This window comes from Chrysemys picta, chromosome 10 (genome assembly GCF_011386835.1).
Source record: "Chrysemys picta bellii isolate R12L10 chromosome 10, ASM1138683v2, whole genome shotgun sequence".
Lineage (NCBI taxonomy): Eukaryota > Metazoa > Chordata > Testudines > Emydidae > Chrysemys > Chrysemys picta.
In genome coordinates, this window is record NC_088800.1 from 34,827,825 (window position 1) to 34,852,978 (window position 25,154).

Sequence of the window (25,154 nt, forward strand, 5' to 3'; positions counted from 1 at the left end):
TCTAGTCACGCCTCTAAATTCTGCCTCTCTTTCCAGTTTAACCCACAGTCCTTGTGGATGACCAGGCAACAAAGCTTACTCTGCTTTCAGTGAATTATGGTTCAGGTAAAAAGCAGGAAAGACAGTTTCCTGATTCTGACAGTTAGCAAATGTTATCTTTGGTTTGAATTTTGTAGGGTTCTGAGCACAACCTCATCCTAGGGAAAGTCGTGTAGGTTTCCCTGCAAGACAGCACTGCCCTGAACAATGGAACCTTTAATGACAATAACTATAGCAAAATCCTCTTCGTCAGGTGAAAGGGGAAATTGTGAAAGTATTCAGCAGATCCTCGACAGGGGTTACTTTACTGATCACATGTTGTCCATGACTTTCAGGAAATATGTGGGTGGCCACCTATGGAGATGGCATCTGTTGTACCTTGTAAACACTGCCATTACTGTGGATTGTACTTTATGCAGCAGATGCTCAGACTCATGTACAATCCATCTTGAAGATGGCAGGGACTGAAGCTGTGAGTGGGTCTATCTTCATCTTATCACACTAAGCAGAGAATGATTTTCAAATTCCTGAGTACCCTCGTGAGTACAGTAACTCCTCACTTAAAGTTGTCCCGGTTAACATTGTTATGTTGCTGATCAATTAGGGAACATGCTCATTTAAAATTGTGCAATGCTCCACTATTACGTTGTTTGGCTGCCTGCTTTCTCCACAGCTGGCAGCCTCCCTACCCTCCCCCCCCCACAGTGCCTCCCGCCCGCTGTCAGACCCCGCGGATCTGCGCCTTCCCCTTCCTCCCCCCGCCTCCTGCCTGCGGCAATCAGCTGGCTTGCGGCGTTTAGGAGGGAGGGGGGAGGAGCGAGGACTCGGCGCGCAGGCCTCCCCTGCCTCCTGAACACTGCAAGCCAGCTGATTGCCCCAGGCAGCAGGCGGGGGGAGGGGAGGGAGGAGGAGACTGCATGCCAAGTCCTCGCTCCTCCCCCCTCCCTCCCACCTCCTAAATGCCACAAGCCAGCTGATTGCCCCGGGCAGGAGGGAGGGGGCAGGAGCGAGGACTCAGAGCCTCCCCCCTGCCTCCTGCCCATGGCAATCAGCTGGCTTGCAGCATTCAGAAGGGAGGGGAGGGAAGGGGAAGGAGCGAGGATGCAGCATGCGAAGTAAAGGGGGGAGGAGGTGCGGGATAGAAGAGGTGGAGTGGATGGGCCGAGGGTTGAGCCCCCTGCCCCCGGCAAAGTCAGTGCCTGTGCTTGCAAGAACAGCAAGAGGAGCAGCCAGATAATGCATCCTCTTTCACTCTCTGACTCCACCACCTCAACCAAGCTTCATACTCAGCAGTGATGACTGTAGTATTAAATTGTTTCTTCACAATTGTTTAAAACTTATACCTGCATTAAATTGCTTGTTTAAAATTGTTTAAAACTTATACCTGTATTTCATTTCTTGTTTAAAATGTATATAATACCTTTTGTCTGGCAAAAAAAAAAATTCCCTGGAACCTAATCCCCTCTATTTACATTAATTCTTATGGGGAAATTGGATTCGCTTAACATCGTTTCACTTAAAGTCGCATTTTTCAGGAACATACTATAACGTTAAGTGAGGAGTTACTGTACTCCATTTAGTTTTCTAGATTGCAGCACAGTAGATGTCTGACATGCTGCTCTTCTTCAGGCTCATGAGTTCCAGCCCTAAGGCTGAAAGCTCATGTCTTAAATTAGAAGTCTTCTGTCATAACTATAAAGGGAAGGGTAACAGCTCTCCTGTGTACAGTACTATAAAGTCCCTCCTGGCCAGAGACTCCAAAATCCTTTTACCTGTAAAGGGTTAAGAAGCTCAGGTAACCTGGCTGACACCTGACCCAAAGGACCAATAAGGGGACAAGATACTTCCAAATCTTGGGGGGAAGGCTTTTGTTTGTGCTCTTTGTTTTGGGAAGTTGTTTGCTCTTGGGACTAAGAGGGACCAGACATCAATCCAGGCTCTCCACATCTTTCTGAACAAGTCTCTCATATTTCAAACTTGTAAGTAAACAGCCAGGCAAGGCGTGTTAGTTTACCTTTGTTTTCTCAACTTGTAAATGTACCTTTTACTAAGGTGTTTACCTCTGTTTGCTGTAACTTTGAACCTCAGGCTAGAGGGGGGTCCTCTGGGCTCTTTAAGTTTGATTACCCTGTAAAGTCATTTTCCATCCTGATTTTACAGAGATGATTTTTACCTTTTCTTTAATTAAAAGCGTTCTTTTTAAGAACCTGATTGATTTTCCTTGTTTTTAGATCCAAGGGGGTTGGATCTTGATCCACCAGGAGTTGGTGGAAGGGAGGAGGGGGAATGGTTAATTTCTCCTTGTTTTAAGATCCAAGGGGTTTGGATCTGTATTCACCAGGGTATTGGTGAAGAGTCTCTCAAGGCTACCCAGGGAAGGGAATTAGCATCGAGAGTGGTGGCAGCGGACCAGATCTAAGCTGGTAGTTAAGCTTAGAAGTTTCATGCAGGCCCCCACATTTGTACCCTAAAGTTCAAAGTGGGGAAGCAGCCTTGATACCTTCTATCACTGATAGTCATATTGGACTGTCCATAGGCCTGTTCACTAACTCAAGCTACCATGGGCCTACTCAGCCACTCCAGAACTAATTGAATCAATGGTTTCCTTGACTTGACAATCTTTGGTTGGACTCTGGTCAGGGTGAGAAAGAATACATATACCAGTTCAAAGTGCTTTAGCATGGCCAGAGAGTCCATCCCACTTACCTTGGAGGCACTCTCTGAAGAGAGACCTATCCTGCAAATCCTTTCATCATAGTCTGAAGTGCCTCAACTCTGTTGAGGCATAGCAATGCCAGCACAATTTGGCCATGAGCCCCTTGACAGGGTCAGCTGTGTTCCTGGAAAGTGGTGGTGGGATCTCAGAGCACATGGGATGAAAGGCCCATGGTCACCTGTGTCTCATGCAGACTGCAACTGCAGTTGTGCATACATGTATTAAAGGGATTGTAGGCCCTCTCCTAGCCATTTATCTGCTATATAGGTCCTCCACTTGCTGGAGACAGTAACTGAAGCCTGAGAGATGGCTAAATCCTTATTTGTGTTGGATGATGTCATCCAAAGGTTTAGTGTTCTGCCTCTATTTGATAGTTGAATGTAGTGTGAGACTGGTTGGAAGGAAATATAATCCAAGTGTCAGGACTAATATGGAAGATTGGAGAGAGAAAAGCTGTTTCCAAGGGAGGTTTGCATTTAGCTTCTGCTAGGATATGAGAACAGTCAGAGGTGGGAGAGAATTAGGCACTGCCACATATAGGCATGGATTTTTCATGGAAGCCATATACACACACTGTATAGGGCAAGCTAATATATTGGTTCAGAGTAAGAGGACAGAGGCAGAATTTGTATCAATCAGTACCTGTTAAAATGAGGAGACTTCTGACTGCAATCTCTGCTGGAAAATAAATTACCTTCATTTTATAGTAGGGACAATTGGGGATGAAACTAAAATGAAGATAATACAAAATGATGCAGCAAAATTTTTTAAACCTAAGGTTTTACTGCCAATTTTGAGAGAGAGAAAAACATTTTGAATCCAAGACAAACAAAAACCTCATCTTCACTTATAAAAATGTATATTTAAGCAAGTCCTTTAAAGGGAGCTCTAGAATTTAATGTTGATTATTAGTAATCTAAAATCAGCTTTGTAAATAAGGGGAATAAGTTCTTTATTTTCCTTGACATCACCTACAATAGTCTTTGAAGATCAGCCACTTCACTTTAGAATCAGATATTTCTAAAATAAAAGAAAATGTAGCATTTTTGTTCCTTCAGAAATGATTTATTTATATTACACAGCATATTTGCCACAAGTGATTCAAGGATATTTTTTGGACAGCCATACTCTGTCCCCTAAAGGCAAAAATGACAGAAAAAGATTAGTGCTCTAGCTACCTTCATCTACCAATTAACATCACAGCAAAAAGAATAGAAGGATTAGAGCCAATTAATTCCTTCTATGTCAGAATCCCAGATAAGGGCAAGGAAATTCTGAATTTCAACAGCTGAATGGGCAATGCCATTTGCTTTCTTCCCCACCCTCCTCCAGAATGGCTATGCAGTATGACTCTTTAAAACCTGCAGGTGTCAGCAGATAAATCCCACAGATTTTGGGATATCCGTGGAGGCCTAGACCCTCCATCCAATTTCCTGGCTATAATGGTAATTTCAGTAGCCTTATTCCTACTAGTGGCTGCTCCCTCTGAGTTCCAATGTGGAGAAGGGGAAAGAAGGTAAAATAATGCAAGTTTCAAGGGGAAAGAGATTGTAGAGACTGGTTCCCATCCACTTGACTCTGCCCTGTTACTCCATTACTTGAGACTCCCTAACATGTAGAAACATTCCTGTTAGACCAATGCATGTACCCCAAGTCCTACCTCCTCCCTTCCCATGGTCACAGGCAGATCTCTTGTGGCAGTGAGTTCCACAACATATTCCACAAATTATAATTTCCATCAATTTTAAGTGTACTCTTAATTTAATTGGGTGTCCTCTTAATCTTGTGTACTAATGACAAATGGTGAGATAACAGAAGTGACCTGCTCTGTAACATACATTGCTTTTTCTATCCTTATTACATCACCTCTTTAAATTACCCAGCCTTAATCCTTTTAGTCTCTTCTCAGAAAGAAATCTTTCTATGTCTCTGATAATTTTCATTGCCCATTCTTAGGCCTTTCCAATTTTTGTTATATCCTTTCTGATATAGTATTCAAGGGGAAGATGTATAATGGTACATTTATACAATAGAATTTAGATTGTATTAAGATAGGGAAAGAGAATTTAACATCTTGTGTGTGTTTCTGTTGTGTGTTTCATCACTGTTCCATGCTGAGGCATGATTAGAGACCATAAACAAGTTTTTCAATTTTGATCTTAAATAATTTAAATGTGTGTTTTGATTTTGCTAGCATTACTTTTCCAGCAAACTTTGCTCATATTGTCACGTCCCAGTGATGTCAAAGCAATAAAAAGGAATTATATTGTATTGGACATTACTAAAATCACTTTTATATAATGGAAATCAAAAAAGGTCCCAGTGGTACATTGAATCATAGAAACATAGGACTGGAAGGGACCTCGAGAGGTCATCTAGTCCAGCCCCCTGCACTGACGTGGGAACAATTAAACCTAGACCATCCCTGACAGGTGTTTATTCAACCTGTTTTTTAAAACATCCATTGATGGGGATTTCACAATCTCCATGTTAGTTACCTACAGGAATAAGTCACTATCCTTATAATTAGAATGTTTTTCCTAATATCTAACCTAGATTGCCCGTGCTGCACATTAAGCTGATTATTTCTTGTCCTGTTTTCAGTGGACAGAGAACAATTGGTCACTGTTGTCTTTATAACAGCCTTGAACAACATATTTGAATCCTGTTATCAGGTCCCTCCTCAGTCTTCTTTTCTCAAGACTAATCATACCACGTTTTTTAAATCTTTCCTCACAGGTCACATTTTCTAAATCTTTCATAATTTTTGTTGCTGTCCTCTGGATTCTCTCTCCAGTCTGTCCCCGTGAATGGACTTTGGAAGTTCCATAGAATATCATACGTGACTAACTGGTTTACAGGCTGGAAAAAAAGATGACTACAATTTCTGCTCTTTAGTTTGATACAGTGGCATAAAATGGGTGAGTGTTATCATGGTACCAAACTGTTTGTGGTCCCACTCAGGCAATCAGATCAGTATGGGCAGATCTTTGTTTCTTCTTGGAGCCCAATCAAAATCACAATGGTCTCCCTTCATGGCTCCATTTGAAAGAAGAAGGCCTAGATTTGTATGAATAAACACTTTCCTAGCCATAGCAGGAATATGCTGGAAAACCGTTGTATCTTCATTTCAGTAGAGAAATACCTTTGAAAATATCATTGCTGTTAGTTTATGGGGCACTTTCAAAAAACACAGCAAGATACATTCCCTGGCCAAATAGTTTACAGTTTATATTAAACAAGAGATACAAGACAACATTTCAAGGAGCATAGAAAAGGAAGTATTATGTGGAAGATGTGCCAATCCATCATCTCAGGATTGGTTTGGAAGGGATAGTATAAATGGTAAGCACCAAGTGATGATACCATAGCCAGCCTGAATGCCTTTATAAAACAGACTGAAAATTATGTTGCTATGCTAAAAATACCAAGCACTTAGAGTTTCAATATATTACTCATCACAACAGTAGCTGTCTTCCTGAAGATCTAAGGTAAATGAGCATTGCTGTCATTGGAATAAAGTTCTGCCTTTACAGGGATGCTAAGAGTGGGAGCACTAATGTATTTGCATCTGCATCACTCACTAGTTTGATCTTCTGACTCACTCTCCTGACTCTAAGACAACAGGATGTATTTGAAAGTAAGGTGAAGTGTTCGTAGTTTCCTGTCATGAGCAATGGCATTGTAGCCATCCATGATATTTGTGCACAGAGTAAATTCATACCAGCATGCAGTTCTGGTACAGAATGACAGCTTTTGCCAACGTCTGGCACCTCCTAATGCTAAGCATGTTTAAAAGACCTATAAACCAACTACAGTGTGAAATACTTATTCCAGTGATAGATCTGTCACATAAATATCATTTTACACAAAGAACTAACTCACGGATAGGAAGTTTTTCCTCAATATTAATCCTAAAATTAATCCTAAAACCCAATGCACAAGAAATTTAAAAAGAAATAGCTACGGTATTAGTTTTTAAATACAAATAAATGACAAATTTACTAAATTATAAGAGTGAAAGTTACCGAAATTGAACAATTGCAAGTATATACTTAATATTAATACCCATTTTGAATGCAACATTTTACCTATCTATAGATCTATGAAATATAGGAGGCCCTTACAAGATGGGCATAGGAAGTGGGGAAGGATGGGACTCTGGGCTTGGCAAGGGAGGCTCGCGAGCAGAATACCACTCACTGTATTTCTGTAGTCTGACTTGATTCATACCCAACAGGTTTTCCAATTAGCACAGTAACCACAGCTGCAGTAATTAGTATTGTCAACCCCAAACACTCATAAATCATGACTCAGCCCCCAAAATATCATAAGATTCATTTAAAAATTATGAAATTTCAAAAAATTAGGTACTTTTTATTTGCCTTCTGGATTTTGAGCCTTCAGGGTATCTCTGGGTCATGTCTTCAAGCTTCTCTTTTGCAACTAGGAGGGCTAGAAGTTGACTGTTTTATTTACTTATTTATTTTTAAATTAAAACTGAGATTTTCACACATTCACTCAGCTCTAGGAGTGGGAGCATTAAGAAAAACCTAAATATATCATGAGATTCATGGTAAAACTGCAAGTGATGGCAACACTATATAATTGCAGGCCTGAGACAACTCCCAATGATGTCAAAATAATTAAACATGAATTGGATCCAGGTTTGCACTCTATGCTTCACGGTCAATTTTAGCAAATACTCAAACCCAAGTAATGGTGATGCCACAAATGAAGGATTCACAGGGTGAGATCAGAAGTGAGGATTGTAGTATACCAAGGAAGAGTTTAGAAACCGGACAAAAGAACAAGGAGGAATTTGGACAGTGTCTAACAAGCTCTGATTAGATTTTGTCTGAATTTTGTCTCAAGAAAATTCTAAAGAGAGGTGAGAAGTTTAGTGAAGAATGAAGGAAGTTATCAGGCATGTCCCACAGGAGGCCTAGCTCTCATTTTTCCCAGGGAGCAGGGAAGGAATATCTTGGATTATTTTGATCTGCTGTGCCTGTATTAATCAGGGGACTGGGCTTTCTCTTCCAGGTCTTCCATTGAGATGCTATGTGAGCTTGGACAAGTTAGCTGCCCTTTCTGTACCTCCATTTATCCATCAGTGAAATGGGTATAATGCTACTAGCCTCAGAGGTATGTTTTCAGATTTAATATTTGTAAATTGCTTTGAGATTTTTACATTAATAGCATCTTATAAATTAACATATAATGGATAATTATTCCATGCCAACTCCTGTTTCTGTGGATAATTTCTTTCATCAAGAGAAAGAATACAGGCAACTGTGTCAGAATTTAATGGTGTGGAAATCATTTTATAAAATAAATTATAATATTTGTTAGACTAGAAAAAGTAAGCTTCATGTAATTTAGATTTTTTTCTTTGCAGAACAACATGATGCAAATTTCATGTAGGGCTTTCCTCAGAATGTGATTAGCAGCAGTTATACAGTGACAGCCAGGTAGTTACTCAACATGAATCAGGGACATGAGAGATTTGCTAAAATATCTAGTCCATATGCTTTCTAGACCTTAGGGCATACAGTATTATCTAGTGCTTTGTCCAGTCTACTTTAAATGCCCCAAGTAGTATGGCTTCTTCCGTTTCCCTTGAGAGTTTTTCTAAATACTCATCCTAAATTTTCACCCCATTACTCTTCAGTCCATCTCCCTCCTGGGTGATTACATCCACCAAGTATTTGTTAACAGTCATGTCATGCTCCACAGCTACTGTTTCTTTAAGTTCTACTTATTTTTTCCCCTATCTCTCAAGCCCCATAATGATTTTGGTTCCTGCTCTGTTCTCTCAAATTCATGAATATCTTTCTGGTACTTCTCTAGAAGTGAACACTATATTCTAACTGTTGTCTCAAAGCTGACTAGAGAAGAACTATTTACTTTTGGCTTGCATATACAGCACAGGCTTCACATCATGGAAGTAAGGAGTTGTTTCCCCCTCCCCTCATTCCCTTTTATCTGACATTATTCCTTACTTGACTGTAAAGTGCCATGCACACTAACAACAACAATACCTAGCTCTTACATGGCACTTTTCATCAGTAGATCTCAAAGCACTTTACAAAAGGAGGGTAGTATCATTATCTCCATTTTATAGATGGCGAAACTGAGGCACAAAGGCAAAGTAACTTGCAGGTCTAACCCAGGGCTTCTGAGTCCCAGTCCAGGTCTCTATCCAATAGGCTGCATTGCCCATACAATACAACAGCAGAGTATACAAAAGAGTATAACAAAAAGAAAGGTACCAAAGATGGCCCAGAAACCTTCTCCCTAATTCCAAGTAAATTTGAGATGGCCTGTATTCTATACTATATAAATTCATGTACCATGCTCGTCACCGTAGTATCAGACTGAGTGCTGTGAAGTACCTAAAGAGACATATATCCCTGCAGCAACCACAAAACATACACAGAAATATAAGACCACCTTTTAAAAATCAATACTTGAAAAAGCACTTCACAAATCTTTATCAGCATTTTGCAGATAGATAAACTGAGGCACAGAGAGGGAAAGTGACTTGCCAGTCACCCAGAAGGCCAGCAGTAGCGGAGCTCGGAAAAGAACCCAGGTCTCCTAAATCCAAGTGTATTACTTTCTTCACTAGGCTACACTGCCTCCTTTAGGTGCAGGGATTTATATGTGCCATGGGATCACGTGCTTGTCAGGCAAATTCATGGAGCAATGCAATTTCTCTCCTTGTTATGACTGCCCTATCCTCGAACCACCCTGAAATCTGCACTCATGATTGAAGGTGAGCCAGAATATTCCTGCTGTGAAGTCCAAATTCTCTCAGACACACCAACCAGTTACGGACTGACCTACATTTTAAAAGTTTTACTTGACAGCATAACTCTTTGGGTAGGGTTGGTTATGTTTGCCAACATAGTTGTACCGGGAGAGTCCTAGTGTAGATGCATTTACCACAGTATAAAGATGCTTTGTACCAATATAGCTTATTTTGATTTGGGAACAAAATAAGCTATACTGGTGGTATGAGACAACTTTGTACTGGTATAACCACATCTACACTAGGTTTTTTTGCCATTTTAGCTATGTCTCGTTAAAGCGACAAAACATTTAAGTGTAGACAAACCCTAAGATGCATCCTGAATATCTTTCAGAAATTAAAGGGAAGAGTCTAATTTTTTAAAAGGGGGGTTTGTGACCTATTTCTTAATGGTCCTTCCCTGTCCAGGCAAAATAAGAGTAGCAAGCCTGAATAACCAGCCAGCCAAGCAAAGGTCAGGAATTAAGATGAGGGGCCTGTATGTTGATGTTTGAAAATATCCTAAGGCACTTGAAGACAATCACTCCTCCTACTCATCCCTGTGCTATGATGTAGTAAATACAAATTAGAGTTTTAAACTCAGCCCTTTATCTGAGGCTTATCGATAGGGCCATACCAAATTCATGCTCCATTTTGGTCAATTTCATGGTCATAGGATTTTAAAAATCATAAATTTCATGATTTCAGATATTTAAATCTGAAATTTCACAGTGTTGTAACTGTAGGGGTCCTGATTGTGGGGAGTCACAAAGTTACAGTAGGGGGGTTGCAGTATTGCCACCCTTACTTCTGCGCTGCTGCTGGCAGCAGCACTACCTTCAGAGCTGGGCAGCTGGAGAGTGGTGGCTGCTGGCCGGGAGCCCAGCTCTGAAGGCAGAGCCACCACCAGCAGCAGCGCAGAAGTAAGGATGGCATGGTATGGTATTGCCACCCTTACTTCTGTGCTGCTGCTGGTGGGGTGCTGCCTTCAGAGCTGGGTGCCTGGCCAGTAGCTGCCACTCTCCAGCCACCCAGCTTTGAAGATAGCGCAGAAGTAAGGGTGGCAATACTGTGCCCCCCATGACCCCTTTTTGGGTCAGGCTCCCCAGTTTGAAAGAAACACTGGTCTCCCCCATGAAATCTGTATAGTATAGGATAAAATTACACAAAAAACAGATTTCACGGTCTGTGAGACGTTTTTCACAGCCATGAATTAGTAGGGCCCTACTCATAGTGGTGGTGGAGGGTGCAGGAGGGTAGAGAAAACAAAAAAAAAGATGGCGTGATACGGGGCTTGGAGGGCTGGACTACTTAGGGGTTAGCACACTTACTTCCAGCCCATTGTTCCTGTCTCAGGGTGGTAGAAGTGCCTGTTTTGGACATTAAGCCAGGAATCTTTGGCTTTCCACCTGCTTCTGAGCATCAGCCCTTAAGGGTATGGCAGGGGGGTCCCAGTCCACGGCCCGGTAGGAAGCAACCCCAGCAGGGTCTTCCCTGCTCAAGTTCACATTCACTTTCCTGGGCTACTTCCCACTAATAGGTCCCTTCAATTTGTGACACCTATAGTCCAAACAGAGAGTAACTCAACCAAAAGAGTGCAGATGAGCAGGGCCCTGCAGGATTTCAAAGGGGGTGGTGGTTGGAGAAGATTCTGCCTTGTTGGTCCCTCTCAGTCTCAACCTTCTATCTGGTTTCCTGCAGCCTGTCCACCCTTTGCCTGTGCTTTTCAGCTCCCTTTTAACCTGCGCCTCCCATTGTAGGATGCACAGCTGGTCCAGAGGGACTGGGCTAGTTGCAGTCGCCTTTTAACCCCTTCGTGCCCAGTATGGGGTTTGTATACCCCACCAGAGATGTGGTTAGGCTGGAGCCCCCCCAAAAGGGCAAGAGCTAATGCTCTGAAGAGTATGTTCTCCCTCTGTTCAGTGGCAGGATGCCAAGGGAAATTTTGCAATCCTTACTCATGAAGAGGACTGACATGAAAGAGAATTCCTCTGTAAGAGGGGCAGGTGGGAGGGAAGAAGAGGAGAATAGCATAGTAAATTCATGAGCCCACACACCCCTATAGATAGACTAAGGGATGGCTGCAACGATAGAAAAGCATGGCATGTTAGGATATAAGATAGCAAATTCATAGTGTAAAGATTTAACATAGGTATGTCAGGAATGAAGGGGGAAACTGTATAAACAGGAGAAACAGCTTAGGAAAGAAGACCGTTTCCTAGGTCATATGTTCAGGATTCAGTATAACATTGCTATTTCCAAATGCTGCCGTGAGGGGCAAACTGTTTACTCTCCATTTGAGCATCTCCCCTGCTCTTCTCCAACATTCAGCTGATTATTAAACAGTGTGGTTTTTTCTAAAGTAGGCCATGCTGCATATTTTTCTAAGTGTGCCACCCAACCACACACACAGTCATTCAGCTACTGAAACAGACTCAAAGAGCTGACAAAAGCTGCTGGCAAAGATCCAGCTGCAGAAGGTGCTGTCCAGTTGCTGAGAGCTGGTGGAGAGTTGTTCATCCAATAACAGATTTCTCCAGCTACCAAGCAGCACAGCAAGAGAGGAGCTGTCCAGCTGAAAAATGCAAAGTGGAGGTCAGCAGGCAAGCACAATAACTGTGCAATTTGGAACACACACAGGCTTGCAAAACATTGATAAGCTACTTTATGTACACATTAGAAATGGACTCAAAACTGTAATCTCAGACCTGTTACAAGAAGGGGATTTCAGATCTGAATCTCCGGATTCCAAACTGGATAAAAAACAGTCAGATGGGGTCCGTTTTCCGGAACCATTTTGCATTCAACACCATAGGCGCCAACTCCGTGGGTGCTCCCGGGCTGGAGCAACCACAGGGAAAAATTGGTGGATGCTCAGCACCCACTGGCAGCTTCCCGACCCGCCCCCCTCTCCAGCTCACCTCCACCTCCACTCCGCCTCCTCCCCTGAGCGCACCACAGGGTCCTGCTTCTCCCCCCTCCCTCTCAGCATTTCTGCTGCGAAACAGCTGATTTGGGGATTTGGGGAGGGAACCAATAGGGGCAGAGAGGGGGCGGAGATGGGGCGGGGCCGAAACGTGAGCAGCCACCGGCACCCAATGGGGCAGGGAGGAGGCAGAGGAGGGGTGGGGGTGCAAGCACCCACCAGCACCAACAAAAGTTGCCACCTGTGTTCAGCACAAGAGGATGGAAAGTTGCCAAGACTTTCCACTGCTCAGGCTGGCAACAACCTTGTTAAATCAGATGATTTCTCTAGATTTTCCATAATTTTTACATAAGAACAGCCATACTGGGTCAGACCAAAAGGTCCATCTAGCCCAGTATCCTGTCTACCGACAGTGGCCAATGCCAGATGCCCCAGAGGGAATGAACAGGCAACATTACAAAAAAGCCACAGTAATGTTACTCACTAATTTGTCTCCTGAACCACTGAGGCCTGAGTATCACTGCCGTAGACCTCCCACCATAGCACTCTTGATGGAACCTCGTGAACTATTAGGTATGGACCAAAAAGGCATTGTTCAGCTCTGGTTTAGGCGCTCTCTCTTTCTCTCTCTCTCTCTCTCCCCCCCCCCCCCCCACACACACAGAGCAAAATGACTGACCAAGTATTATGTTATCAACTATAATTGGTTAACAACATAGTAAAAGCATCCTGATTGGTTAATAATTAAATCACACAGTGTTTTAATCTCATTTGCTGCAAAGAGCTGCAGGAGACACATTAAAGAGCTACTTGTGGCTTGCAAGCCTCAGTCTGAGTATCACTGTTCTAAGGTAATATAGCCTTAACATGGGTAAAGTAAGACTGAACTTGTTTGTATTTTAAACAAATTAATAAGTTGCTATAAAGATAATGACAAAGAAACTAGTAATAATAGAGATGCCCAGCTAGAAGCTCCCAAAAGCAAAAAAAAGGAGGGGGGGGAGAGAAGAAAGAACAACTAAGAATATTTTAGGTGTAAACTCGTGAAAACGAGAACTAGAAGAAGAGCAAGGCCAATAAGAGTTGTGCACAACAAAGAAAAAAGCACACAAAGCAGTTCCCAACAGATAAATATGTAGAGGAAGTGTTTTGTACATCCAGTATAAATTCTCAAGTCTACAACATAAAGAATAGCATTTACCACCAACTGGACAGCAAATATGTAAAGACAGCAAAAGAGTTCACAAGAAAAATTCAATTAAAAAAAACAACAGTCCCTACACTTCCCTTAATATTTTCTACAAATTCAGTTTCTGGTGCTTTAGGTTACTCTAATTATTAGTTTACATGATCACATAGATCTGCAATTAATCAAAGATTCTTATTATACATATGCATAAGGTGTAGAATTTAATTAGACAGTGAAAGTTTACTTTTGGTATTTCCTGACTTGAATGCTGGATTACAGACTTAACAGTTCTCCTAAACTCAGTGTTATCAAAGGGGTTTTCTAGGGTTTGCATTTAAATAAAATGGTAATCCCATAAAGTAGAACTATTTGGCTAGACACATCAAAGTGCTCTGCCCCTCGCTTAGTGCCTTCTCAGTAAGCAATGGATGGGCACATTTAAAAAAAAAAATCACTGTCTCCATAACAGGTACATAAATGGTCACAAGGTCACTAAACACATGAGAATGCATTTTGTACTATTTAACATCCCATGCAACTCCAATGACAGTGAGGAGGTTACACAAGAGACAGAATTTAAGGATGCGTTTGGAACAAGATCCAGCATTGCATAACTACCCTGGGTCTCCTTGCATAATGATTTAAGGCAGTTATGCAGTGTTGGGTCTTGTTCCAAGATCTCTGCCCTTTCAAGGTAAGAGAAGGATGTATAATTAACTTCAATAGTCAGAAATAACCTTGGAATGTCCTTTACAACTGATAAATTAACAGAATTTTCTTGTCTTTCTACGGCAGATGCCGATGAACAAGAAAATAGTTGAAGGTTGGACTGCATTTACATGCAACAATTTCTCTTTTAAGTAGTCAGCATTGTATTTGTAAAAGGAGATTATTCTATATTTTTTCAATCTACTAGGGAGAGGGAGGTCTGTCTTGCCCTGGTTTAGACAGGTCTATCTATGTGTTGTGAACTTTGGACATCTGAGAGGACAAAAAAGGAGAATGATTCATTCAGGCAAGAAGCTGCATAAAAAAACTAAGAATAATCCAGTGACCTTCAACTAACTGAATCAATTCAGTAATGTGGATGCTGCTAAAAATTAACATATTTTTCCATTTTCATTCCAGAGGAAGTAGCTGACAGGATGATTTCATTTTCTCAGAACATCTTGTGGGTCAGTGGTTTTATTTTGACATTTTACAAATGTTTCCAGTGTACTGATTAGTTGAAAATGTATTTTCATTAGTCTGGTATAAACAAAGCCCTACACTGTACACACTTAAGCAGTCTTGCAAGCGGCTGCCCCGTGCTCCTTTTTTGTAAAGGCAGGCACATCAATTATTGGGTATGCTGCCTAAATAACCAGTCAGGTAGACTGGTGGAAAGGGGTGCACGCAGAGGCTGAAGAAAGAGTAAAAATTAAGGGGAGTCTTCTGAAGAAAGTGCTTCTCAAGGGGGAGAAGAAAGTGGGCTCCAGTGGTGCTTAGACACCCAACAAAACTGGAACCTTCCCCAGCTGAAGAGCTCTTTAAGTGCACAGGAAAGAGACTGCATCATGTGCACCTTAGAAACTCTGCCATAGTGAAGCCAGCAGAGACTGGGCTTTCTGCCATGCAGCAGGCTGTCAGCAGAGGGTTTTTAGGCTCTGCTGGCCTGGAGGGGGAGATTTGTGGCAGCAGGCTGTGGCTGAGGGTGTTCTTAACTGTATTGGTCTTTACCATTTAATTTAGATCAGAGGAGCTTTGTAGGACAAGAGACCGGCCCTTATGTATAAATGGATCTGAACTAGGCAAACAGATATTGCCAGGTAAATCTCTTAAGTGGAATTTTAAAATCTAAATGATCCTCTGTACCTGCTAATTACATTTTTCAATCCGAAAGATCAGACTACAACAAAAACACTCACTTCACGGTGGGGTGGGACATGGTAGCAATTTGACAGTACACACCCATATCTACACAACAACTACACAACAGCCATGCTTATGCAACAATTTGCGTAGTCTGTGAAGGAAAGACACTGCATCCAGTAGAACCTGCAGAGAACTTTTCAGGCATGCTAAAATTAATTGCTGAAATGGGAAATTAGCCAGCACATTGGAACCAACATGAACACTTGCAAAATGGCTATGAGAAATTAGTACCTCACTTTTACACCATTTCCAAAAGATGGTACTTACAGCAGCACAATGGCCCTTATCACCATCCACTACTGACTAGGGGCCAGGGAACACTTGTAGCTACCAGATTACCAATACCACTTCCAACAGCAGCCAAGTTCTAATCTTGGAGGTTCTTAAGCAAGAACTGACCCTGTTTTGCTTGTTACTGGAATGGTTGCTGGCCAGTAAGGGTTTTTGTTTCTTTCAAAAACAACAGTACAAAAGAAAATTCCATAGAAAGATAACTGAAAGGGAAAGCTACTACAATGCTAAGTGGTGTAATAGGGCTAATGAACCAGCCTCTACTGCCTCAGTAGGCCAGAAAGAAATTCTGAATAGTTATTAACACTGATTCAGGGCAGCAGTTAAACCCATGCTTAAATCCTATTGAATTTTCAGTTTCAATCAGAAATAAATGGGATTTAAGCACATGCTTAAAACCTTTCCTGAATTAGGGCCTAGGTGACAAGTGAAGATGAGCTGGTTGGGTTCATGCTAACCCTTAGGGGATATTTTTCACCATTATAAAAAACACCCAGAACTGGAAGTTGCTCAAACCACATTGTTACAAATATGTATAAGAACCTGACTTGAATAATGTAATAAAATTGGCATCCCCTTCTATATTTTTAATTAGCTAAGAGGTTTGAAGGTTGGATAAGCATGTCTAGTTTTAAATCCATGTTCTGCTGATCTTTCACATTTACATTCAAACAGATCTTGGCTAATGTTTTGTATCTGGATACATACTACACCTAAATCACACTCATATCTTCACTTTTCCTATATTAAGTTCTTTCACAGTTTTCAATATTAACATGTGCACTGGTGTGATTCTGAATGCTCTGTAACTAATAAGAGCAGTTTAGGTAAGAGAATATCACCTCAACCATGAGGGTATAAAGGAAATATTTTTTAAAAAGTTACCCTTAATACAGTTGGAGAGACACTACAAAGGACATCTTTAATCTTTTTTAATTTAAATTCCTGTAGATGTCAACTTCATTAATAGGTATTTCTGTAACTGGAAAGGGATATCCATAGCCATTAGGCTAATGATAAATCTAATCAATAATGTAAGTTATGGAAGGGCTATGGAAGTTGTTTTAAGGGCTATTATATGACAAGTTAATTAATTTAAGCTATACATAATATAGGGGTGTTATTTTTGATCTCGTCTTCTGCAGAATGGGAACCCAAATTGTGGTATACACAGAAGACATGAGGGATCAAGGCCTTGATTCAGAAAAACACTTAAGCACTATTCAGAATAGCACTTAAGCACTTGCTTAATTTTTGTTTAGTTCCAACATATCACCATGCATGTGAATTTTCTCTCAGGTCAGTGACCTTGGGGGCTTTTCACTTTCCTTTACAGTGTGGGGTCTGGGTTGCCTGCCAGGTTCATCTGGGTATTTCTCATTTAAATCATTTCCCTGCCATTGCAGGGGCCCTTGAGCACTAGTGACATACCTTGGTCCCTCTTATTCCCTGTCTGTGGCACATAATTGTTTGCTCTTCTGAGTGCTGTAATACCCTGGTCTAATTTCAATTGTTGGGTTTCATGTGCAGGTGGCCTGTGATATACAGGAGGTCAGATTAGATGATCTGGTGGGTCCTTCTGGCCTTAAACTCTATGACAAAAAACAAACAAATACCCAAACAAAAACATTTTACGTTGAAATTAAAATTGTCATTTAATTTCAAAAATTTTGATTCAAAATGGAAAATTTACATTTTGAATTGGTTCCAAATTTCCAATGGGAAAGTGGAAGTTTTTCAAATCAAAGAATTTTTGGTTGACATTTCCTACAAGGAAAATTTTGGTTTTTTTAACATCTCTACTTTTTAGTCTGAAATAAACACAGCTCGGTTTATTTTAATACATGTGGTTTCAGATATGATACATGATCATCAACGCATATGTGTTCAATGCCACATTTGTGAGGTTTACTTCATTACAGTATATGTCTCTGTGTTTACAATATGTGATTCTAGATTGCTTTCAACTTAATTTGCAGACAATTTCAGTAAAAATGAAATTCATGCATTTCTTCTTGGTAGCTAGGTATGTGAGAATCTTCAAGTATTAAAAAATAGTTTCTAGTTATTTGAGCATTTTTAAAATATGAATTGTATTATATCTTTTCATAATGTGAAAACAGAACAAAAATAAGCAAGAATTTCAACAGGACAACAAATTACAATCTACAGAATAGAGGTGTTTATAAATAGAATAACCATTTCAGTGGTGGAGTGTTCCTACCTGAATGGTAAATAAATATATACATACAGAGGTGTGTGTATATATAAACTTCATAATAGAAAAAGATTTATAATTATACAAGTGTGAGCAAAGAAAGAGAGCTAAGAAGACATATCCTCTTACAAGGCAAGGGTATAGTTATACCCTCACTGTTAAATAACTGTTCAGTACTGGTACTAAATCCTAATAGCAAACAGCTTTCTATAATTTTAGGTCAAACTATTTTCACTTTGCTGATCTGTAGTATAAAGACCACTGCCTTAAATCTTATGTAGTCATTTACACCTGTGTAAAATGAGTGCAGGATGGCTATAAAATGCTACTACCAGTCTGAATGAATAGATAATTCTTCTCTTGTAGCATTTTACATCCATTTTGAACAGATTAAATGACGACATAAAGATGCTAGGTATTGAAGAATAAGGTTCTACATGTTTCCAAGCAATAATAGCAAGTACGAAATGCCAATCTACAAAAGGCACTTAGTAACCTTTGAGCTAGTAGCAATACAGGGTATAAATGCAATGCAATTTTATCAAATTAGATGTTGAAAAAAGAGACATCACAGAGCTGGCTCATTAATTTCAACAGTAGTTAACCTAGGGGTTGTTTTGCCATTGCCCTAGTACTGAGCTGCCAGTTCTAGCACTATCTGTACTTATCAGCAAAAACAAACACACCTTTCAAACCAGCTAGGAAAGCATGTGCAATGGCAGAATTTATCAACGGTATATCTCTGTCATGTTAGCTGGGCAATGTTCATCCATCGATTGAATCCTCAGTGTCCTGGCCTTCTGCTCTGGGATCCTGTTTAATATTCTCAAGCAAGTGAAAAACTCATGTAGCAACCCAGAATATACCATACTTAACTTTACAAAATGAGTCTCAAGGGAACAGAAGTTGTAATTCTATCAGCAAAGAGTCTTTTGGAATCCTGAGACTAGAGCTCACAGTGTACTGCTAAGGTGAGGTTTAGGAAAGCACGCAGTGTTAGACAACTTCTCCAAATCCCAGTTCCAAACAAGGGAGCTTGGTTATTCAGTACAACGTGATCAGCAGGTGCAGGGATATTTAGCACAGAGATAATAAAAAGTCTGGTGAACAAACCAACAACCAGCCATCTCTAGAAAAGTCTCCTCTCCCACAAGGCAATTAAAAGTGGATCTCATGGCCTGCATGGAATAAGGCCACTTGCATACATACTCCTTTCCTTTACTATGGAATTGCATTTAATTTGGGGTAGGTCACTAATATGTATCTGTTACTTTTCAATCATACTTTTCCTTGTCAGCAAGGCCACCCCTAGCTACCTCTCACAAGCACTGGATGAAACTACAATAATAGTGCTTGTTTGGTCTGGAGTTCAGATAATAGATTACTGTACAGAGGGGCTTTTATTTCCAGTCTTAACTTATTTTCATCAGGTGCCTCGATTCCCTGGCATGCTCCCAGGCAGTTATACACTTCAGAGCTCCTGTCAGATTATGTACTCTGATAGAATAATTACATTTTTCTTCACTGTGAAAATATCATGGGCCATCTTGTTTTGAGATTTGTACCCTCACTTGCTTCAATTCTGCTGTCCAGGTTATTAATCGTGGCCATACGCATTTCAAACCTTTCCTTTTTAAAGAAAAACAGGTGTTCGCTCTGTTGTCCCTTTTTGAGTTGGGTACGAAGTAGAGATGATTTAAGGCTACAACATTTATTTCCAGATCTGAACTTCCCCAAAGTATGGACATGTTGGATACAGAGCTTAGGCAGTGGTCACTTCTAGTTCTATGTTCCAAGAGTTCTGAACACCCTGAACACACACAGAGGCAAAAACAGAAATGAAAATAAAGATCCTGATTTTCCTTTGCCTTGATATATGAAACCAGTATAATTTATGGGAATTCACCATCTTCAAAGTGGTTGAAAAACTGGGTGGGAACCAGTCCACTGGAATCAGCAAAACATTTATTGAAGTGTTTATTGGCATTTCATTTATTGGAAAATTAAAAAAGAAAGGATGACATCTTCCAGAAAACTGCCTTGGTGGTTGCCCATAAGTCATGCTCATTACATGACTTAATTTCTTTTTTTTTCTTTTTAAAGAGAAGAAGAGGGCTGAGGCTTAAGAGTTGATTAGGGCACTGATTTCAGTTGCATTATCAGAGATTTTAAATTCAAGTGTTAAGACTCAAAATATAATAGGAAAAACATTGTTGAAAGTGGACATACTGAGAAACCCACATATGTATATCAGTGCTACCAGCTCTGAATATAGGTATAACACATAGCATGGCCAGCGTTATCACACGAGACCCATTTACATGAGTCAGAACTATCTGTGTTACTCATGAGTGGTGGAGTGAAATGGAATCAGATGGATTTACAGTCAGTGGACCCAGTGAATCCAATAGATTTAAGTTAGCAGGGCCAAGTGCTTTAGCAGCTTCCCAGGAAAGTCCTGACAGCTTTGATTTGTTTAACAAGAGGACATTAGCCAAGATGGGGACTTACTTTCCCTCCCCCGCCCATCTCATTAAGACACAATTTGTCAATTAAAATGCTGAGTTCGGCCAATGCCAGCAATAGAGTAAGAGGAGCCAGCTTCTACCAATTTCTTGGGAGCTGGTTCCATCATCTCTTTTTTTCCCCAGATGAAAATTTGTGTCAGCCTCTTTCCTTTCAGCACAACTTTTTTTTTGGTCAGGTCATATTACTTTTGAAAAAACTTTTGAAAAAACAATTGTAGAAAAATCTAGATTGCTTTCTATAATTTACGCTACTTACTTTTGCAGTTTACCAAGCTTGGAATAGATCATTTAACTTTTGGAAACATCATACTAGGGCAAGACCCTGTGAGTTTATACTGCACCTGCCTGGGGTTCTGGGGGTGTTACCATTCTACAAATAATAGATTAGAAACTGACTTTAAACAGGAGTGAAACTGACACTTTCAGGTTAGTTTCACAGTATTGCCAACCCCAAATGTTCAAAAATCATGAGTCAGGCTCACCAAAAATCAAGAGATTATGTAAAAATAATAGATTTTGTGTTCCTTTTATTTGCCTTCTGCTTCTTGAGCCTCTAAGGTGCACTGGGGTCACATTTTGAAGCTTTCTACACAGCCAAGTGGGCTAGAAACTTACTTTTTTCTTTAAGAATGAAGGCTGAAATCATCACATATCGACTTGACTCCAGGAGCTAGGGCTTTAGGGAAAACAATAATCATCATGAGACTCATGACAAAATCATGAGAGTTGGCAACACTGCTTTCAGTTCTGTTTACAGGCTAATTACTTTCCAGAAGGCTCTTAAGAAAAAACACTACACCAAGAAAATTCCACTTTTTAAAGTTGAGAAAAAATGGAGTCTTCTGAGGTATATCAGGGCCACTGCAGGCAGGAAAGGAAAATAAACAGGCACAGGAGCTCTGGGCAGCTCTTGAACTTGAAAAAAAGTTGGAGGGTCAAATCTTCTAGTCCTTAATCGTGTAAAACTTCTATTGCCATCAGCTCCTGCAGCCATGGATATTAACATGTGCTCAATAATTATACACGTCATACTTAAATATTTTGAGCCATCTTATCTAGGGCGACACATTTTATACGCATTGGCTCAGGGACTATATTTTCTGGCATATTCTGAACAGTGCTGAGCACACAGATGGTGCCACTGAATAAGAACACAAGAATGGCCATACTGGGTCAGACCAAAGGTCCGTCTAGCCCAGTGTCCCGTCTTCCAACAGTGGCCAATACCTGGTGTTTCAGAAGGAATTAACAGAACAGTTAATCAAGTGATCCATCCCGTCATCCATTCCCAGCTTCTGGCAAACAGAGGCTAGGAACACAATAATACATAATACAAATCATGACAATAATCATTGACTTTATGGACGTTATGGATGCAATTTCTATTCTTTGTTCTGAAATTGGCTTGAATATAGCTGAAACACTAAGAATTTGCGGCATAAACACATACTCATATGACATTTTCTCATTCCTTTCTTTTCTCAAACTCAGATAAAAAAATGACAAAACAAAATGGTTTTCAGTTAAAATATAAAATTTCACAGCAGCCATTGCTCTACAGCCCAGCATGGGGCAGAACCTGCCACCCCTTGGGGGTTAAGTGACCTCCTCTCATCTAACTCTCATTCTTCATCTTTCCTGACTTCTGTGCTGCTTTTTATGCGGTCAACTGAGGCCTGGTCTACACTACGAGTTTAGGTCGACTTTAGCAGCGTTAAATCGAATTAAGCCTGGACACGTTCACACGACGAAGCCCTTTCTTTTGACTTAAGGGGTCCTTTAGACTGGTTTCTTTACTCCACCTCCGACGAGGGGATTAGCGATAAAATCGGCCTTAGCGGGTCGGAATTGGGGTAGCGTGGACGGAATTGGACGTTATTGGCCTCCGGGAGCTATCCCACAGTGCTTCATTGTGACCGCTCTGGACAGCACTCTCAACTCAGATGCACTGACCAGGTAGACAGAAAAAGCCCCGCGAACGTTTGAATTTCATTTCCTATTTGCCCAGCGTGGAGAGCACAGGTGACCATGCAGAGCTCATCAGCACAGGTAACCGTGATGGAGTCCCAGGATCGCAAAAGAGCTCCAGCATGGACCGAACGGGAGGTACGGGATCTGCTCGCCATATGGGGAGATGAATCAGTGCTAGCTGAACTCCGTAGCAGTAAACGAAATGGCAAAATATTAGAAAAGGTCTCCAAGGCCATGAAGGACAGAGGCCATAACAGGGACGCACAGCAATGCCGCGTGAAAATTAAGGAGCTAAGGCAAGCCTACCACAAAGCCAGAGAGGCAAACGGAAAGTCCGGGGCAGAGCTGCAAACATGCCGCTTCTACGCGGCGCTGCATGCTATGCTAGGGGGTGCAGCCACCACTACCCCAACCGTGTGCTATGACTCCGTCACTGGAGAAACACACAGGGAAGAGAGTTCGGGGTATGAGGAAGATGAGGATGAAGATAATGTAGATAGCTCACAGCAGCAAGGAAGGGAGAAACTGGTTTCCCCAACAGCCAGGATATGTTTATCACCCTGGACCTGGAGCCAGTAACCCCCGAACTCACCCAAGGCGTGCTCCCAGACCCTGAGGGCACACAGGGGACCTCTGGTGAGTGTACCTTTGTAAATATTACACATGGTTTAAAAGCAAGCGTGTTTAATGATTAATGATTAATTTGCCCTGGCAATCGCGGCCAGTACAGCTACTGGAAAAGTCTGTTAACGTGTATGGGAATGGAGCGGAAATCCTCCAGGGATATCTCCAGAAAGCTCTCCTTCATGTACTCCCAAAGCCTTTGCAAAAGGTTTCTGGGAAGGGCTGCCTTATCCCGTCCGCCACGGTAGGACACTTTACCATGCCAGGCCAGTAGCACGTAGTCTGGAATCATTGCATAACAAAGCATGGCAGCGTATGGTCCCGGTGTTTGCTGGCATGCGGACAACATCCATTCCTTATCGCTCTTTGTTATCCTCAGGAGAGTGATATCATTCACAGTCACCTGGTTGAAATGGAGTGATTTTATTAAGGGGACATTTAGAGGTGCCTGTTCCTGCTTGGCTGAACAGAAATGTTCCCCGCTGTTAGCCACGCGGTGGGGGGGGAGGGGTGAAGTGATCATCCCAGAGAATTGGGTGTGTGGGGGGCAGGGGGGTTAGTTGGGTTTGTGCTGCATGTTAACCTGGGAACCGCAGCCCCTCCTTTTACATTGCAAACCCATTTTAAATGGCCAACCCAATGGGTGCTTGGTATGGGAAATGAGGGCACTACTGTTTGAAACCATTCCCACATGTTAAGAAGGTTAAAAAAGCGAAAAGACTGTGGCTTACCATGGCTGCCTGCAAGCCGAAATCTGTTGCCTGGCACTGTGTGAGTGATCTCTCACACCAAACCGGCAGGCCCTCAATATAAGAGGAAAAATGCGACCTTGTAACGAAAGCACATGTGCTGTGTAATGTGAACAGCAAAATTTAACGTGAAAGAGTGTACCCATTGTTCTCTAAAATGTGTCTTTTTTAACCACATCTCCCTTCTCCTCCACCAGCTGCAAATGTTTCTCCTTCACAGAGGCTAGTGAAGATTAGAAGGAGAAAATGGCGGACTCGGGATGACATATTCACGGAGCTCCAGATGTCCTCCCACGCTGAAAGAGCACAGCAGAATGCGTGGAGGCAATCAATGTCAGACTACAGAAAAGCACAGTATGAACGAGAGGAGAGATGGCGGGCTGAATCGCGGGATGAACAGAGCAAGTGGCGGGCTGAAGAGGATAGGTGGCGTCAGCTTGCAGACAGAAGGCAAGAGTCGATGCTCCGGCTGCTGGAGCATCAAACTGATATGCTCCAGCGTATGGTTGAGCTGCAGGAAAGGCAGCAGGAGCCGAGACCGCCGCTACAGCCCCTGTGTAACCAACAGCCCTCCTCCCCAAGTTCCATAACCTCCTCACCCAGACGCCCAAGAACACGGTGGGGGGGCCTCCGGCCACCCAGTCACTCCACCCCAGATGATTGCCTGAGCATCAGAAGGCTGGCCTTCAATAAGAATTAAAGTTTTAAACTGCAGTGTGTCCTTTTCCTTCCCTCCTCCCCCACCCTTGGCTACCTTGGCAATTATCCCCCTAGTTGTGTGATGAATTAATAAAGAATGCATGAATGTGAAGTAACAATGACTTTATTACCTCTGCAAGCGGTGCTCGAAGAGGGAGGGGAGGGTTGGGTGGTTGGTTTACAGGGAAGTAGAGTGAACCAGGTGGGGGGGTGGGGCGTAGGGTTCATCAAGGAGAAACAAACAGAAGTTTCACACCATAGCCTGGCCAGTCACAAAACTCGTTTTCAAAGCTTCTCTGATGCGCACCGCGCCCTGGTGTGCTCTTCTAACCGCCCTGGTGTCTGGCTGCGCGTAATCAGCGGCCAGGCGAGTTGCCTCAACCTCCCACCCCACCATAAATGTCTCCCCCTTACTCTCACAGATATTGTGGAGCGCACAGCAAGCAGCAGTAACAATGGGAATATTCTTTTCGCTGAGGTCTGAGCGAGTCAGTAAG

At 41.8% G+C, this 25,154-nt stretch overlaps 2 long non-coding RNA genes across 2 annotated transcripts; both read left to right on the plus strand.

Moving 5' to 3' along the window:
* The first annotated feature begins 1,786 nt into the window (after positions 1–1,786).
* On the plus strand, positions 1,787–24,769 carry LOC135973750 (uncharacterized). The gene is made up of 2 exons (XR_010590763.1): positions 1,787–2,018; positions 24,156–24,769. It is a non-coding gene; the product is annotated as an uncharacterized LOC135973750 (long non-coding RNA).
* Positions 5,472–15,799, plus strand: LOC135973749 (uncharacterized). Its single transcript, XR_010590762.1, has 4 exons — positions 5,472–5,676; positions 7,799–7,900; positions 14,792–14,838; positions 15,395–15,799. It is a non-coding gene; the product is annotated as an uncharacterized LOC135973749 (long non-coding RNA).
* Positions 24,770–25,154: the final 385 nt, after the last annotated feature.